Source organism: Ambystoma mexicanum, chromosome 5p, assembly GCF_040938575.1.
Source record: "Ambystoma mexicanum isolate Mex_15411 chromosome 5p, UKY_AmexF1_1, whole genome shotgun sequence".
Lineage (NCBI taxonomy): Eukaryota > Metazoa > Chordata > Amphibia > Caudata > Ambystomatidae > Ambystoma > Ambystoma mexicanum.
Window position 1 is genome coordinate 545,866,100 of NC_090930.1, and position 15,324 is coordinate 545,881,423.

A 15,324-nucleotide genomic window follows, 5' to 3' on the forward strand; every position below is an offset into this window, starting at 1 on the left:
CAGCTGAAAGCTAGTCTGGGCATTGGCAGGTTATCTGTGCTTCTCGACCTCCGGTCAAAAGGAGCTTTCACCACAGAAAAATTGAGGGAAAGGATCCAAATAGACCTCACCCCTGTGGAGAAGGTTCTCGATGGACATGTGGAGATGAAAGGTCTCATCTCGCTGCTTTATAGAGCCTTGCTGGAAATCGGGGAGTGCAGCGGGGGACTCCGGCAGAGGTGGGAACAGGACCTGGGCCTGGAATTGAATTACCACCTTTGGCAATTTATGTGTAGGGGGAGCCATCAAAACATCAACATCCTGTCAATACAAACTCCATGGCTTGAAGCTTCTGCACCGGTGGCAATGATCCAGTGTGGCTGTCGATGTTCCCTACAGTGAATCCCCTGTGCTGGCATGGCTGCGGCGACATGGCTGACTACTGGCACATGTGGTGGTTGCCCAAAGGTCAACTCCACCACATGTGGTGGTGATGGAACCTATGTTAGTACTTTTTGGTTATTGGCGGCAAGAGCGTGCCGCACAAGATATTGGAAGACGAGGGGACTCCCGAGTCTAAAGGAATGGTCGGACACGGCAAGGGACTTCTATCTCCTGGAAAAGATCACGGCAGCAATCCATGGAGGGAAGTGCAGATGTGGAGGGTAAATGGCAGCAATTCTGTACATTTTGGGTAGGGATAAGGAGTCATGTGTATAACCAGGAACTTTCTGCTTGGTACCGGTGTAGACCGGAGCAGCCACAGGGCATAATTTGAGTTGTTGTAGAGTGCTCGACCACTATATGTTTGAGTTGTTTGTTTTGAGCTTGAAAATTCACATATAAATTGAGATGTATTTTGGACAACTGGTGGGAGGGCACGGGGGGGGGGGGATAAGAACAAATAAAGATTCAGTGTTGGAAGCATTAACAGAGCACAGGCACCCTCAATTTGGTAGTTGGTTTGTACCCTTCAATGTTTTCTTTCAATCAATAAAATGTAATTTACAAAAAAGGTCAAAACATTAAACGTGCCAAACGTCACGTTGTAAATATCCATCCAAGTGTTGCACCGTTTTAGAAAAGTTACGTTTTATTTCCGTTTTTCAAGAAGAAATACACCAATCTAAGAACCATATCCTGTTAAATCATACACCTATTCTGAAAAATGGACATCCAAACTGCTGTGATGTAATCCAGTGATCCAAACACAGTATCCAGCGAAAGCATTTAAAAAATCATTGAATCCAGGAAAAAAAGCCACCTGAAAAAGTGAAAAAATCCAAGGCCATGATGGACGCGGGAACGTCTTCGCCTGAAGCCACCGCCGGAAAAACACTGAAGAATGATAATGGTGGGTGCATTTAACCGGAAACCAAAAACTAATAAGCCTTCAGTGGTCAAAAAGGAACTACATTGGATTGAATTTGAACAGGGGCATCCAGTGGTGGAAAAAAAGCAAACTACAGGACATATTAATAATACATACATTAGTATAAAATATGTTTAATGTCCTCTATATTTCTTAAAGTATTACATATGATTATATTGTACTGTCAATTATTTTTAGATATTTCAATATTTCTTTAAATATTCACCACTGTTTTATGCATCTTTATTCTTTATGGCAATATTCTCACTGGTTACCATTTAACCCATGCATTAAGTTTTCTTTCAATAAATAAACAATTTCAAGACCTCCTAGGAGCACCCCAGCACTACTGCTGGACTTTTATTTTTTTCTTACCTTTGAAGACGAATGGGGTTTCACATCATTCCCTTGCTACATTCCATTTTGTCTGGGTGTTGGGGTAACCTCATTTGGGGTTTCCAGTACTTGCAGTACACTGGCATACGTTTGTCTTATGGTAGCACCCCTTAAGTGGGGCGAGCGACCCCTAGCCGCCCCTTTGTCGTTTTGGATGCACTTTGTAAATCCATATGTCTGCCAGTGCAGAAGATATGTAGTCCCTTCTTTTGCCACATGTTTCCTATGCAGCTGAAGTCATCTTGTATGAATACTGTGCAAACAGTGTCCCCCTATCCTTGGTCAAAGTAAAGTTTTTGCTACTTATTGTTAAGATGGATTTTCAGAACCGGCCCTGTGGGCCACCTTATTCTGGTGTACAGGGAAAGGTATTCATGTCCATCCAAACTCTTATCAAGGTAGTGTGACTGAGCAGCAAGGCTTGGACATGGGCAAGTGCGAGAGTGGTGAAGGGCCCACTTCAACACAGAGCACTCTGAATAACACAAGTTAGAATGTATACTTGTGTTCTATTTATGTATGCCTTGGCAAATTCTTATCAAATAAAAATCATAGATGAGTAAATCACTTAACATACACTACTAATATATATACAATCACGCGTGGGGTATTCTGTGTTGGGTACATTTTCATTTTTATGTGAAATCCCCTTCACATTCGAGTCCCCCAGCACTTTCTGCTGGACTACTGGATTTTCGGTATATTCCCCTGAGTGAGTGAGAACATTTTTCCGCATCCACTCAGTCTTTTACCCTATCTTTGGGTTCCTTTTGTATTTCTCGTTATACCTTTTTCTTGGAGTAATGCTTTGCTGCATGTTTTGTGGCATCTGTCTTTGACTTTCGAGGCACACAGCCCTCTCATTGCAATGTTCTCTCTTTACTTTCTGTTACAGGGGATATTTGTATCCTTCCTATCTTTTTCTATTGTGAGATCAGCACACCCACTTTATGTGGAGTCCTGAGAGGCTACACTGTATTCACTTTCTCACTGCTCCTGTAACTTTTTGGTTACAGTGATGAGCTAATCTGAAGCAGTGTTCGAAAGTGAGCGGGAGCGGGTGGGAGCAGTGCTCCTCTACTTTTTTTAAATCAAGTTTTACCGTTACTATACTTTTATTTTAAAAAGAAACCGTTCTGGAATGGTTTCATTTTAAAATAAGTGTAGGAAGAAGTTTAAACTTGCACTTGCACTTTCACTGCAATGCATTGCACGTTTCCTTAAACAGCACGTGCATGTGTTTGGAGGCTTGTATTGTGTGTGGGAGGGGGCGTGGTGATGGGATTTGTGGGGAGTAGGGGAAGGCCAGTAGGGAACATAGTTCCACTACTTCTTTTTCTACACTTCGACCACCGATCTGAATGGCTGGTGGCAGTTGTTTTATCCTACCTTCATTTGTGCAATTAATGCTCCCGGGCTCTACTGTGATGAATCCTGCAGAATCCTCACAGAATCCCTGCCTAAAGTCTCCTTTCGGGTGATGGCAGCCACTACCTGATCCTAACCCTTGGAGTGGTAGTAGCCAGGTGGATCACCTGGGAGGAGAAGGCCCCCAGGGGAATAGGAGGATTCTGCTAGGAGGGATCACGGAAGGTAAAATATCTGTGATTCCAGAATACCTAATGGCTTGGTGTCGAAGTAAGACTTCCCTTTCCAAATATTCCCAAAGTGTTATTAATGACGACCCTTATAGTGAGCATGAGAATAGAACATGTAAGCATCAGAACATCAATACCATTACTTCTGAGAAATGTGATTTTTCTTTTGGGTTGAATGGTAAAATCAAGAACCAACCATTAATGTATTTAAAACCCTTTTCTATAGGTATGTTCTACAAACAAAGTAAGTTGGGTAAAGTTAGAACCAAACTATATGATGAAGAAAAAGAACATTGGGGACTTCAGGTACCATATGTCATAGGTACTGGGACGAGGAACTTGGAGGCACAGAGCTGCAGTGTGCAGTCTAGTGTTCCTGACAACCTACACCTGAGTGGCAATATTGAATATTTAAATCCCTCCCCAGGTGCAGATCGAGAGGAGTGGCAGTAGGAGAAGTTACTAGCGACCTTGTGTGCAGCAGGGGCAGAGAGCTGAGGACGCCGGGACCACCAAATCTGTGGCGGGTGATGGTGCTGAGAAAGTTGTGAGAAGGAGAAGCCCAAGTTTCACTAGTTGCACAGTGGGAAGCGCTGCTGTTGCAGGTTATCCCGTGGGAGAGAAGCGCTCTCTGCACTTGTTGCCTGTTTCCAGCGGCTGATAAGCACCAGGAAGCAAGAGGAGCAATGTGGATTCCTACGTGAGAAGGCGCGAGTCACAGGACTGCAGCCAGAGCTGTTAGAAGCTCCTAAACTGAAGAGCAGAGCAGAAGTGGCAGCAGGATACACAGACACGCAGGGAGAGACCGGTGAGTTGGCTTTTGATAGGTGACCCCGGGGTGATCTGTTGTAAACCGCTAACTGCTTGTACATCTTTTGAATGCCTAACTAATGAAAGGAGGTGTTGTTGGCCCAAAACTTATGTGCAGAGGAACCGAAAAGAGAATGTTTTTAACTATCACTACTCAAATAAAAGAACAATATTTGAGGGAGGCTGGGACTACCGTTGCCCATGGTTTTTGATTTTATTTATACCACACACCGTTGACCTGAGGCATGAGGGCGCTGACAAACTAGCAAATACAAAAATCAATAGCCCAGATACTGGGCACAAAATCTGCAAGACCTAAGCAAATTAAACATCAAAGCAAGAAAATAAAAACGGAAACTGTTATATAATGACATACAGGTGAATAAAGCAGGACAGCTCAAAACAATTCTTAGCTTACTGTGTGAGGGCATGTACTGCAGGTTTGTGAGTCTGTTCAAAAACAAAGGTAAGCTACTGGAACCACATCCCACAACGATCGTGTTTTGAGTAGGCACTAATTGTCAATCTGTATTCTGCAGAGGACCCTTAAATCCAGTGTTCTGACACAATTGGGACCCACTTTAAGATTGACCCAAGCTAGAATGGTGTTCTTAAATGCCTCCCTTGATTCAAATTGTCTCGGCTTGTCAACATTAGTGATGATGAAATTTCTGGAATCCAAAACAAAGCTCCTTAAACTAAAATCCATAATTTTCGCCATAGTTTATTTATTTATTTATTTATTGTCAGATGTCCTTAGGAAATGGGGGAGCCGATAGAGTAAAAGGCTTAGTAGGAGACACAGTAGCCTTCAATGGAACGTCACCCACTGGGCAAGGAGCAGGGAAGGCTGCCTTCACCTGCAAGGACGAACCTAAATGAGGAGACTCAAGGTCTGTTTGGCAGCCCTGATGAAAACCATTCTGAAAGCGGAGGTTTGGGTGGATGGAGTTTTCCATTTCTTTAAGTTCTGTTTGTTTAGGTTTGACAAAGGTGACATTAGCGTTTTCGGACCTACAGAAACCACCCGGCACTGAAATTTGTTGACGTTTGAACATGCCGCAAGGTCCCACAGAATCTGTTCCTTTAGAAGGCAACCAATTTTCAGGCGCCTCGCGATTACACAGCCCCCTATCCATACTTTCAACAGTCTCTTCTCCTGACTGCTCCCCTTTTAATATTTGCTGAGCTGACTAAATCTGGGCGCCCATCGGCACATGGCCTTCTGAATAGTCAGGTTCCTTGTTCTCTAATAACACCCCATTTACCAGACGATGGCCGTCATGAGGGTCGGGTGCCTTTCACTGTAAATGCATAGATGTGGGTGAAGGGGAACATACAACACTGGCATCATTCTTGAAGGTTCTCTTGAAGTCTTTATTAGTAAGCAAGAGTTTAGTGAGTAGGGGGATGTTCTTTCTGGTGCTTTTGTCTCCTTTTAGCACTTAGTGCTAAAACGTCCAATAAACGGTTACTACTCTTATGGAGAGCCGGGGGTGGCGAGTGTGGGGAGAGATCCACCCTGCCCACGGCATCTTGAGTGATTACTAGTTGACCGCGTCCCAGGGGTAGAAGCAGTTTCAGGTCTGTACCCTTATTCCTGCTAGGCATTGTTTGCAACCTCGTGACTGGCATACCGCTAAAGGAAATGGTTTCGGGCTGCCAAAATGGAACGAAGCATATATAAACAGTTGAAAGCAGGGAGAAGACTGGTGCTTACCCGCAAATGCTGCCCGGAGCCCGAAGAAGCACTGAGCGTGTAGCTTCCTCCGATACGGACCACCGGCTGCCAGGGACGCCGTTAGGAAGGAAGCGTTTACGGCGAAGGGCTAGGGGCTTCAAGGGATATAGAACGCTGTAATCCTTGCTGCCAGCCTCGCGACCCTGCACGCCTTGTGGCCAGACTCGCTGCACCGCCGCTACGAGATTTGAGGAAGGGACCCTACGCTGGGACAGAGCCGCGTCAGGCTGCACCGCCTAGAACGGCCGCCTCCGACAGGGTCTGTCACTGATCACTGGAAAGAGGGTGCCGAATTGAACCCACATTATAACCACCATTGGCAAAGCAAAGATGGGGCAATATTAAACCAGAACTATAACCAGCATTGCCAAAGTAACCGGGGGGGCAATATGGGAGACCAATACCAATCAGCATTGCCTAAGCCAAAGAAGGCTAATTAGAAGAAAAAGGGTAAACTGCTTTCTTGGAGAGAGAAACTTGAATAAAAGACATCAATTACCAGGTGTGATAATGAAAACCCAAAGCTGGCATGGAAGTGGCCCTCCTTGTGGAGAGTGGCATGGGGTGGAGGTAATTGAACAAACGGCATCAATGGGTGTTGCATCCTTATGGAAGAAGTTGTGAATCTTACTTTTATTGAAAGTCAAAGACTTTAGTGATGTTTTCACATAAACCACACCACAGAATACTTGTAGTGTTAGGAGATTCATTCTGATGGGTGAGTACACCAGGAAAACTGTAGGATTGTTAATGGTATCCTGGCAGATTGGTGAACCAGGAAGAAGACATTGAAGTACTGCATTGTGGTGAAAGATTTTGGTGGAAAGAAAGTGGCAAGGCCCTGTAATGTTTGAACAGTGGTAAAAACCATCCTGACTAAACCATTGTTGTTTATTGAGAAGTGTCTAGTAGTTTTCTTTCTCAAAAGAAGAGAAAATCCTATTCAAATATTCATTGGAATAGTGAAGAAAAAGATTTATGGTTTGACAAAAGCCTGTGTGAACTTTGTGATGAACATTGTTGGATTATAAGAGAATCGCAATGCCAAGTGAAACCCTCCAGGAGTGAAGGGACTTTGTGTTGGAAACAGAACTTGGCTATCGGGCGTCGTCTTAAGTACATTGGATTTCCATAACCGCTGGAAGGCAAGTTGAATCGTGTCCCCCAGAAACGGGGAAACCTTGACACTGTGCTGCTTGATGCCCAGAGCTGAGAAAGCTCCACTTTGCCTAAGAACGATTTACAGAAGGCTCCCTTGCCTTTAACGCAGACAACTTTATCCCGCCGGAGAAAGCGAAGGTCGTCGGCCGCAGAGGAAAGTCTGCTGGTGGGTTTCCCGCCACCAGAAACTGACAGACATCCCAAGGACATTGACTGAGTGAAGATCCAAGGACCAGCCGTGGTCTAGTCCGAGGTACATGCTGCAGCACCGACCGGCCAGAGGACTGTCTACTGGGACATCCAACGCCCGCTTCTGGTTCTACATCCATCACCGCCGAAGGCCTTTCAAGTCCACGATTCTTCTTCCCAGGACTTCCACCGTCGCGGAAACGATTGATTGTCGAAGAGCACCGCAAAGTTTCAAAGCTGCTGCATCACTGCAAGTGTTCTACTTTTCTTCGAGGAGCTCGATGCCCAGTGGCTCCTCCTTCAAAGGGGGTCCATCCTCGGAGGGTACCGTCGAAGAAACTCTCCCACTTCAGGTACACTAGGGTGGTTGAACCTTTTAACCAAGAAGCAAGGCTTATTGAGCATTTATTTATGGAGTGGGCTTGTTAATTCTTTTATTACAGGTTGCGACGGTGGGGGATCCTCATTCAGAATTATGTATCCATCTACAAAGAGAACATTTTGCCGTTTCTTAACCTTAACCTGCCTTCCTTCCTTATTATCCATGCTTATACACCTTACTGAATGATTTGTATGCTCTATTATAACTGCCTGCAGTTGATGCATTTTAAAGGAATCTAATAAGTGTGGTACCACATAGAATTGTATAGCTCTGTAATTGTATTACCAGAGTACAAAAAGTGTGTTATTCAATTGTGTATATATAGCTGAACCTTATTTTTATATAAAGAATTGTTAGCACATACCATAATGTGTGGACATTCCTTTGTGTGGGCTTGGGGACTCGCTATACTTAAGAACCAGCCTGCATCACCTCCCTTTAGCATTAGTTGCTCGTCCATACAACGCATTAATTCGTTTTCAAAAATTGATGAGCAGAGTTTGCTAATTAACATTTTCTTGATTACGAAACTGATCCATTTGATTAGCAATTTTGTACTAATATTGTTAATGTCACCCCAGAAGTTATTTATACCCAAGACACGAAATGAGCAACAATACAGCAGTTTTGCGTACCGCTGAAATAAGACATTAGTTAGAGGTGTCAAACCTTGCATATTCTTTGACAGTCAGTTAGGTAGGTTGGGTAACTTAGTTTCCTTATTCAACCTAAGAGAAATGCACTCGACTCATTGCAATGGAGGACAACAATTTTAAAATGTGATTTGTGTACAATGGTCCATTGTCACTACAAACCCACTTTATATGGTACACTGCTGCCAGCCATGCACAGTGAAACTTTTGTTTTGACACTGCAAAGTAAATGTTATATAAAAGTTTCAAACATCTGAGTGTCTGTAAAAATGTAAAAGGTTAGTTGCATGAATAAACACAAATAGATATGATAAAAAGGCTCTGAAAACTGTTTGGCCAGCTGTCTCCTGCAGGTGGTAATATACAATGCAATCATAAAGCAAAGCGAGCTCTGAAGGCTAACTACAGTGTTTTGGTATTGCAATAGATCTGTAGTTTGGATGGAACTATTGATCCCTACTTCTATTGATCCCTACTTTTCGTAAGCATCCAGTACGCCAAGTGTATTCATTGTGCAAGAGAAAAGAAAGACTAAGCAGAGTGGATTGCGTAGCAGGCAGAGAACTGAGCAAACTAGATGGAATGTTGTAGTTTGTGATCATCTCAATGTCAGGATACCTGGTATAAAGCAACTGGGTGATCATTTAGAATGTCAAGGAGTATGGGTTTGCTCATGGGCTGAGCACCAATTGCAAGATGTATGCAACCTGCAGCTTCCAGAACTAGATTTTCCATCAAAAGCATTTGATCATGTGATCATGTACATTTTCAAAAGTGTTGACTCGTCAATATGATGCATCTTCCCCAACAAAATGAAATAGTTGAAACAAACAAATTTAGATACACTAACCTAAACTTTACTGTAAAGCATGGAGATGATAGTGTACTCTAATTATGTATTATGTAGCAACCTACATTTTAGGAATGGAATTGCATGACTGTCTTTTTAAAAACATATAAAGTTGACACATACTGGTCTTTGCCAGACAGGATATAGAAAGCTTAATAAAAGTAGCATCCTTTTTTATTTCGGGTTTGCAATTATTTGATGAGAAATTATTGCCTAGCACTCCAACACATGCCTTTGGCACTCAAGAGTGGAGGAGAGGATTACTGCTGCACTTTCTCTCCATTACGTCCATTCTGAGCATACATATGAATGTCTAGGAAATCAATCATAGTATGCTTTGCAGTACTGGTTAATTCGGTATCCAGTGATTTTGATAAATTCATTTTCAGAGAGGGATTTTTTTACCGTAATGATAACGAAAAAACACCTAATCGTTTTTGTCTTCTTTATATATGGTGGGTGGGATAAGGAGTTAAAACGGACAGGAAGGGAACTGTGGTGGGTTTAACATCCTAGGGGAACAGGGGTCTTGCAGGGGGACCCCCCCTCCAAATAGAAATCAGTATTTGTCTTTGGTAAAACATCCCTCTCTGAAATGTTTTAGTTAAAATCACAAAGAACCGTTAATTTAATACCACATTCATTGGTATTGAGAAAGGTTGCAAATTGCTCCAAGGAGTTCCTCTGAAAAACGAAATTCTGAAACCCATCAAGGACCACATTCAGTGTTCACCCTTGCAGCCTGACATGCGAGACACCCTTTGTTTGAGCAGGCTCCTTTTTGTTTGATGGCAGTGGACTTTTCTCTAGTTGTTTGGTGTTAAGATAGATTTCTAAACTCTGGCCTGGTGGACAGAGTTTGAGGCCTCCATTATTGGCCAAAGTACACACTATAAAAATGACTTTGAACAGGTAAACATATATACAGTCACATTCAGTGCAGAATAATCAATTTACACCCACAATGCCTGAAAGGGAAGGTAAGTAATTTGTTATAGCGCTGAAAGTCCACAGGAATTACAAACCCATCTTTTAAAGTCCAACCCTATGTTGATTAGGGTCTTGTGCCCAAAAGTCACACATTTTCCAGAGTGTTAGAAGTTGGGGGGCAAAAAGGGAGGGAAGGTTCCTGAGGATGGGCTCAAAATGTTGTCCAAGGAGTTTCCAAGTAAGTTGAATGCTTTTGTAGCCTTTGGAAGGCTTTCGGAACAAGTGTTAACAAAGCCAATAGGTTATAAAAGAACTCCAAGTTCTTCACAAACTTTAAAGGGTGGAGATGGGGGGTAAGTAGCGTTATAATTTAACACCCGTACTCTGATATTTCCTCAGACTTGGCATGTCGTTGGAGGGTCACCACAGGTAGGTTTTCACTATGTTGGTTCCGGTCGAAGAATCCCAGGAGCTGCTGGTGCAAGAAGTTCCGGTCGGGTACAGGAGCTGAGTGCATCCTGTTCTCGTGGAACAATGCAGCAGGCACAGATGCAGGACTCGTCCGGATACTCAGCTAGATGCAGGAAAGCCAGTTTCAGCGATTGCCACCGATGCACAGTGACATCAGGCGTCACAGATGTTGCGATTGAAGACAGCTTTCTAGCTCAGGACCCGTTGATACAGGGGTGCCGAAATCTTGCAGGAAGGCTACTTGCAGGACAAGCTGAAGACCCATTAGGTTCAGAGTCAAAACACGGAAAGGTGACGCTTCTACCGCAGTAGAACAAACTGGAGTTGATCAATCCACTGAATGGCCCTGGAATGCTTCCAAAGTCTCTAAACTGCAGCGCATCGCAAATATTTCAAGAATGTTTGTTCTCACCCCTCCAAAGTGTTGAAGCACCGATGAGGGTCATCTAACTTCAGTAACCAAACAGGGCTCAACCGGGACTGCAGCAAAAGCTTGTCGCCAGGCCTTCTCAGGATAGGTCCACAGATCTTCCGATGTCTTCACAGCTATGCAGGATACTTGGCTCCTCTTAAGATTTCTGGGAAATGGCTGTGGAACTTATCCTAAAGTCCAGGTGAGCACAGAAACTCAGCCCAACTCTCTGTTGGTGAAACTTGTGCATACAATCCAGACATACAGAACCAGATTGGGACCAGCCAGTCCCAGCCCACTTTCTGGCTTGCAAAACAAATGGCCTGCACTAGCCAGCAAAAAGCACTGCTTTCTCAGGCAAATGCAGGGCCATAAAAGGTCATTCCTGGCAAGGCAGGAAGACCACCAAAGAACAAAATGGACAAACAACAAGCAAATTACCTTGTGGCACAGCCATGTTAGGTAACCAGCCACAGTTAGTAGCCAAACGCTGTAAATACGATGGAGCTAAATAAAAATACAGTAAAAATAATAAAGTAACTGCTGGCACCAGCTTGTCCTTAGGCACATTGAAAAGTAACCAAAAATCCTTTGAGTGTAGTCTAGGGTGATACAAAAGTATTCCCATTGCACTGCATTGAAAGATGCATTGTGCAATATGAAAAAGTTACCCAATCTGTTGCACTGAATTTACTGCACATGTCTTTCCTGCATTGGGTAGTTATCACACCTTCCCTGCTTCGGTCTTTCCTGTGTTTGCCAGCTGCAGTACCTTCCACACGCCCCCTTTCTTTAGGTCTAAGGTGGTTTGTGCTCTATCCCCCTGCCCGCATATCAGCATATCCTCATTTGAAAGGGGTTTCCCTTTCCTTACTCCTCATGAACCACTCCCCCCAATCACCTTGTTTGGTACTGCACCACCCCTCCCAGCTCACTCGACCAGATCTCCAGTGCTGCCATCGTCTGTTCATGCTGCTCTCTTCTCCCACCCCATCCTTTTTCTATCCTACATCGCAGTGTTCCATTTTGCAATGTTGTAATGTCCATGTGAAACAGTCTCTGACGTAAACAATGCACACTCTCATCTAAATGATAGTGCTGGCAAAACTGGTCCACAGAAAATGTAATTTGTAAATGCAAATGACTCGGCTTGTCTATATGTTTAAACTCCATGTAGCATGTAGGGTGCACTGAAATACTGGAATGCCCAGCTTGGTGTTTGGTATTCTTGATGAGTTTGTTATAGTGGCACTGTAGCTTTTTATGACTTTGCCGCTACTTATATTTTATTTATATCGCGCTCATACACAGGTGTTTCAGAGCGCGACCAAGGCAAAGGGAGGGGAGCAGTGGAGAGAACAAACCCAACGATCTTACTAGGGCCAGTGACATTGAGAACGCTCAAGTGCATGGGGAAGGGAAAAGGGGGGAGAAATTGGAAAGTGCAGAGCATAAGAGAGAACAAGATAAATAATAAGTAAAATAAATAAATACGGTGATCAGAAACAGTGGTAGTGCAGCCTGTGTGGGCCAAGTGCAAGGTTAGTCAGTTAGGGAGCATCTGATCAGTGCAGACAAAGAGTGGGGGGGCTTGTATGGGTACATATACAGGTCCCAGTGCAAGGGATGGCCAGGGGGCAGTGCAGGAGGGCGAGAGTGAGCAGGTATCTGGGCCCAAAGGGCAGACGGTGGCCAGGTGCAGCATTGCTGAGAGGGAAAGCAAATCGGCAGGCGAGAAGAGGGGGAAAGGCAGAGGCGAAGAGGAAGGTCTTGAGGAGCTTCCGGAACTGTAGGTGGTCCACAGGTTTCAAGGTAGCAGGTAGGCAGTTACAGAGGGAGGCCCCCGCAGAAGACCAAGATCTACCACCAGCTCGTTTCTTTGAGAAACGATTGACCCTGAGGGAGTTGGAGGTAGAGGAGCGAAGGGCTCTAGAGGGGAGGTATTTACGGAGGGATAGTTGAAGGTAATTTGGACCCAGGCCCCAGAAAGCCTTGTGGACAATGCAAAGGGTTTTAAATTTAATCCTTGCAACCACAGGGAGCCAATGAAGGGATTTCAGAGCTGGAGAGATATGATCCCAGGGCTTGAGGCCAAGGACAAGTCTTGCAGTCCTGTTCTGGATTAGTTGTAAAGGGCGGAGAGTAGAGGCAGGTAGATTTAGAAAGAGGCTGTTACAGTGGTCCAACCTAGAGAGAATCAGAGCTTGGGAGACAAGGAGCTTCTGAGGGAAGGCGAGGAAAGGAAGTGAAGGCGAGCGTCCCCAGATAGCACGACCCTCCCCGCAATGAGAGGCAAGAATGGAATCTCCCACAAATGGGAATAAGGCGAAGACCAAGTGCGGGTGAGCTCAAGGGAAGCTTTATCCAAGTCAAAATAGGGCATGCAAAGAACTCTGCAAACTCTGAGAGCGCTCTGTCTGACAATAGCAAAGACAGGCGTTTTTATTTACAAAAAGTGTCATAGGCACCTACACACTATAGGGGGCACATGTACAAGGGGATTGGGTGGCGTCGACTAGTTGTGTGGCCGTGATGCGTGTCTCCGTAGTTGGTGGACACCGCCGGGTGCCAACGTGGGGTGGGCAGGTCAGCTGGGCTCATCCGGGAGGCGCTGTCCGGTCAGGCGTGGTCAGTGTCATTGGACGTCTTTCTTGGCTTTCTGCCCTAAGGGCCAGGCACACCCCATTCATTCAATGCTGCAATGTCAGTTGTCCTGTAAATCCTACAATAGGTTATTCTACAAGTTAATATAACACAGGAGGAATGCGCATTAGGTGGGGTACTTTGGCGATACATCAATACAGGGTTGCTGTTATCCTGTTGACTAGGTATCATAGGCCACGGGGTCGGGTCTCAGGGCATGGGGTAAGCTGTCCAGGCTTTGGGTCTCGTTAGAAGTCATGACGGATGCTTTTACACAATGTTGGTGCAATATTAGGTGTCTTCCTTTACAAGTGTCATTAATCTGGGGTGAACTGATGGGTCGTGGGACCTATGAGGGGGCACCTCTGGCCTCTGGTTATGGCCGGATTTTGCTGCTGGGCTGTAAATAATTCAGGTGGCTGTTTGTGGCCATGTGAGCTGGGGGGGAAATCATGAATGCCTGAAACGGCTCCAGCCGAATTGGGGGAGGTGAGGCGGTGTCGCTCGGGCCTTTGCTTTCTCTGTCAGGCTTCAATGGGAAGAGAGGAGAGGTGGCCTTGGATATGCCCACAATGATGGTCTTCTAGCAAGCTGCAAACTGTAAGACGAAGGGATTCGCATAATAAAAAAATGGCTAAGGGGTCACACATCTATAGCATTTACAGCAGCATATATTCATTTCGGAATTCGTTAACTATATCTACAATTCCATTAGTCACTATAGGGTAAGTATTTGCAATATTAGCAGTTTTAGCATCACACTGTAAACATGATACGCGAGGTAGCATTAGGGTTGGTGGAGCACGCAGGAGCAACAGACCAACACGGTTGACAGCAGTAATACACATTAAACCTGTACATTTGCACGTGATGGCATTCTATGTATCTTATTTACATGAGCTCACAATACTGTCGCACTTGTGTTCCTTTGCACTCTAGCAGCATCAGGGTAGTCATGACATAAGGACTTAGTATCATTCACTTTACATTACCCCTAGAGAGGCACATAGTAGGATGCCAGGGACTCTTGAGTGTATTGTGCATACTGAGGGGGTTTGGATATTGTGACCATGTGGTCGCACAATGACCCATTCTTTGGTTCGTACAGGGTTTGTAGATTTTTGACACGGAAGTCATGCACGAGGGATATCATTGAAATGCAATATATATGCATATATGTATTGAGCAGTTTCCTGGTGCGGGATTAAGGCTTTTGTTTCATCGAGGGCGGTTTACAGTTATTTTCCAAGCCAGCCCCGCTGCCCGGGTCACGCTGAGGATAATGATGCACTGCGGAAGGTGAAAGATACAGTGTTTGCTCTAACACTAGCTCATGTCCGACTGGTTGTGGGAACGGGCTTTCAGCGGATCTGCCAGGGAGCAGAGGCAACAGGGTAGACGAGGACTCTCTAAAGGTGTGGGCCGTGCTGCAGCGCACAAGGAGTCATGTCTTAAGAAGGCGTTATGGTTTTCGAAATGGTTTCCTGGGCCTAGCCTAATACAGTATGTTTAGTCGATGTGTCGGCCAGTGGTCCGCCCACCACCTCGGCCCTGGTGGCAGGGGGCCCCTGATGAGTCATGGACATCACAAGGAGGGGACTGCACGGGAGGGGGGGTCTCTTTGACATGTCCTCCCATACAGAAGTGTGCCCAGAAGAAACTTTACCAGTCTGTTGGATTAATGGGGTCAGATTGAAATGGAATGCACTTGCTTCTCTTATGTGCTCCAACATTAAT

The 15,324-nt window shown here is 44.9% G+C and overlaps 1 protein-coding gene across 2 annotated transcripts in view; it reads left to right on the forward strand.

Moving 5' to 3' along the window:
- ZDHHC9 (zinc finger DHHC-type palmitoyltransferase 9) overlaps window positions 1-15,324 on the forward strand; it is a 377,235-nt gene that overhangs the window by 355,416 nt on the left and 6,495 nt on the right. The gene's annotated exons all lie outside the window — the stretch shown is intronic.